The sequence below is a fragment of the Prionailurus viverrinus genome, chromosome D3 (genome assembly GCF_022837055.1).
Source record: "Prionailurus viverrinus isolate Anna chromosome D3, UM_Priviv_1.0, whole genome shotgun sequence".
In the NCBI taxonomy this organism is placed as follows: Eukaryota; Metazoa; Chordata; class Mammalia; order Carnivora; family Felidae; genus Prionailurus; species Prionailurus viverrinus.
Genome location: NC_062572.1, coordinates 5,597,484 through 5,600,878, shown reverse-complemented (window position 1 = coordinate 5,600,878; position 3,395 = coordinate 5,597,484).

Here is a 3,395-nt window from a genome sequence, read left to right as displayed (position 1 = left end):
GGGGATTTTTAGCTCAAGTAACTAACATTCTAATAATAGTTCAGCTTCAGGCAAAGCTGGATCCAGGGGCTTAGGTAATATCATCAGGCCTGAGTCTGTCCCTCCCCCTCTCTGGTCTGTTTCTCTCCTCCACGTTGGATTTATTCACAGAGGCCGCACGTTGGCAAGATGGCTGCCAGGGGTTTTCTGCCACATCCCGTCATTGTCCCTGGAGGTGACGGTGTGGCTACACTACACCGAGAAATGGAACAGCCCCGTGTCCCCAGCACTTTCTGTTTGCCCACCTCTCTCCTTCCGCCCCGGCTCTCTGCCCTGAGGCTGACCCCACGCCCTCCACAGCCTGCCACTGTCCACCTTCTGGACGGACTCCCCCCCAAGGGGAGCCCCTGCAGGGCCCTGGAGGAGAGTGCGGTCAAGGGGTCCCTGGGGCTGTTTCCCTCCACCCCGAGGGCACCCCTCCTCCTACATCCTCTCTCCTGCTGGGTTTCTGGAACTCTCCCTCCCCTCCCCCCCTTCCAGCCCAGGGTGGGAACGTCTCCATTTCTAGCCCAGGATTTCCCCACACGCCTGCCCACATCTTTGCAAATAGCCTCTTTATAAGGCCTCCTGGAATTACCCTTACGTGACCGATGTGACATTTCCCGAGGGTCTTGCCCCCAGAGAGATGCGGAGAGGAAATCCAGTCCGGGCTGAGATACTCGCCCTTCTCCCATGACCCTCCGGCACCCGCCTTGCCCTTCCCCGAGTGGGGGAAGGATGGTCGCGCCGGAATGTGAATGTGCTCACTACCACTGACCTGTGCATTTCAAAATGATGTAAAGGGGGGCGCCTGGGGGGCTCAGTCGGCTAAGCGTCCGACGTTCGGCTCAGCTCATGATCTCGCGGTGCGTGATCATGAGCCCCACGTGGGGCTCCTTGCTGACAGTTCAGAGCCTGGAACCTGCTTCGGATTCTGTGTCTCCCTCTCTCTCTGCGCCCCCCCCACCCCCACCTTGTGCTCTGTCTCTCAAAAATAAATAAACATTAAAAAAGGTTTTTAAAAAATACAAACGATGAAAAGGGTGAATTTTACGTTACGGTTTCTTTCTCGCCATGATATTTTTTAATGTTGAAAAAAAAAAACCAAACCCAACAAGAGCCACTGTGCCCCAAACCTCCTCCAAGCAGCGGCCCATCTCTGACCCCCGCTCCCCCCACCCCGGGGTCTGGACCCTGCGGCTCAGAGGCACTTGGTAAGGGAAGGCGGGCTTCTCTGGATCAATGCCGTATTGATTCGTGTTTCGCAGGGAGAACAAGGCACAGGCTGATGTCCTTCCAGCACGTCTGAACTTCAGATGCCCTCGGGCCTCGGATACATAATGATACAAACCATTCCCAGGCCGGCCGGGGGCGGGCGGGGGGAGAAAGGCGCTTGGCACACTCATGACCTGGGCAAGAGCAGACGCCCAAGGTCCCCCCTCCCGGGGCAGGAAACTGAGTCATCCTGCCCGGGCCCTCCCGGCAACTGGCATACCTCCTGTGGGTGGGAATGCCCCGGTTCCGTGCACAGAAGCCCACGCTCAGCAGATCGAGGATGATCCCCTTCGACCGGCGGGCCCGGCGGGCCAGCTTCTAGGAGCCGTCGATGAAGTGCGCCCGGAGCAGGGCTGTGTGCGGTCTACGCGGGCTTGGCCCGAGCTGGCGGTCCCCATCAGCATTCCGGGTCAGCGCTGCTCCGGGGAGACACGAGCGAGCCGCGTGTGGAATTTTAAAAATCTCCTCGGGGACGCCCGGGGGGGCTCGGTCGGGCGAACTTTCAACTCTCGTCTTCGGCTCAGGTTCTGATCTCACGGTTTCGTGAGTTCGAGCCCCGCTCTGTGCTGGCAGCACGGAGCCTGCTTGGGATTCTCCGTCTCTCTCTCTCTCTCTCTCTCTCTCTCTGCCCTCCCCCACTCGCACTGTCTCTGTTTCTCTCAAAATAAATACATAAGCTTAAATTTCTTTTTTAATTTTTTTTTGACGTTTATTTATTTTTGAGACAGAGAGAGACAGAGCATGAACAGGGGAGGGGCAGAGAGAGAGGGAGACACAGAACCGGAAGCAGGCTCCAGGCTCTGAGCCATCAGCCCAGAGCCCGATGCGGGGCTCGAACCTCGTGGACCGCGAGATCGTGACCTGAGCTGAAGTCGGACGCTTAACCGACTGAGCCACCCAGGCGCCCCTAAGCTTAAATTTTTTTTACGTAAGTAAATAAATAGAATCTAGTAGCCACATTTAAAAAAAAAATGAAGGAAAAAGAAACAGATGAAATTAAGTGTCGTATTTTATTTAACCTACTCGGCCCAAAGCGTCATCATTTCTAGCATCGTATCCACATGAAAAAACCATCAGTGAGATATTTGCATTCTTTTTTTTTTTTTTTTTTTGCACACGCACGCCTCGAAATCCACTGTTTCTCTTATGCCTGCAACCCGTCCCACGGTGGCTGCTAAATTCCCATCGGAAACACTTGATCTGTACTTAGATTTCATAAAGCCGACAGCTGGAAAGGTAGGCTGGCCTGCCCCGAGTTAGTCCACAGAGACCCAGTCTTCCGGGCGCTGAACATCAAAAAAAGCGTTTCCCTTTCATATTTGCATCCACACCTTCAAAGCCGCTTTGGTGTTTCGTTTTAAATTGAAATTAATTGAAATAAAGTAAAAATTGAAAATTCAGTTCCTCCGTCTCGCCGGCCACATTCCACACGTGGCTACTGGCTATCGTTCGGGACGATGCAGGTCGGAACGCAGGCGAGAGGTGATCAAAATCTGTACGAATGAAATCGTCTCACGTAAATGGGATCACGCGGGACGTCTCTTTCCTCTGACTTCTCTCATTTGAGCGTAATTATTCTGAGAGCCATCCACGTTGCTGTTTGTGTGTGTGCGCGTGCCATTTCACCAGATGGAGGTAAGCGCCGACGAGGAAGTTCAAGCATTAAGGCAGGACTGACGAGGGGGTCTGAGCCATGTTTAGGTCTGGGGGACAGGGTCCCAGGCAGAGGGAGCAGCCAGGGCAAAGGCCTGCTTGGGAACCTGCCTGGTAGGTTTGGGAAGCAGGGCAGAGGCCGGGGGAGGTGGGGGGGGCTGGAGTGGATGGGGGGAGAGTCCTGTGGAGTGTGACGTGCTCCGGTTTCCCGCAGGAGCCGGACATTTGTCAACTGCGAACTCCGGAGGCTTTACAGGCAAGGAGGCCGGATGGGAGTGTGAACCAGGAAAGTGGGATCTACTCTTGGTGGGCAGGAAATCAGGGCAGGCTCCTCTGAGGAAGCGGCATGTGAGCGAGGCTCTGCAGAATGACTGAGGGACTACCTAGCTGAGTGGGAGGACGCAGGGAAAAGAAGTCCACACACAAATGCCGACGAATGAGTGAAGACT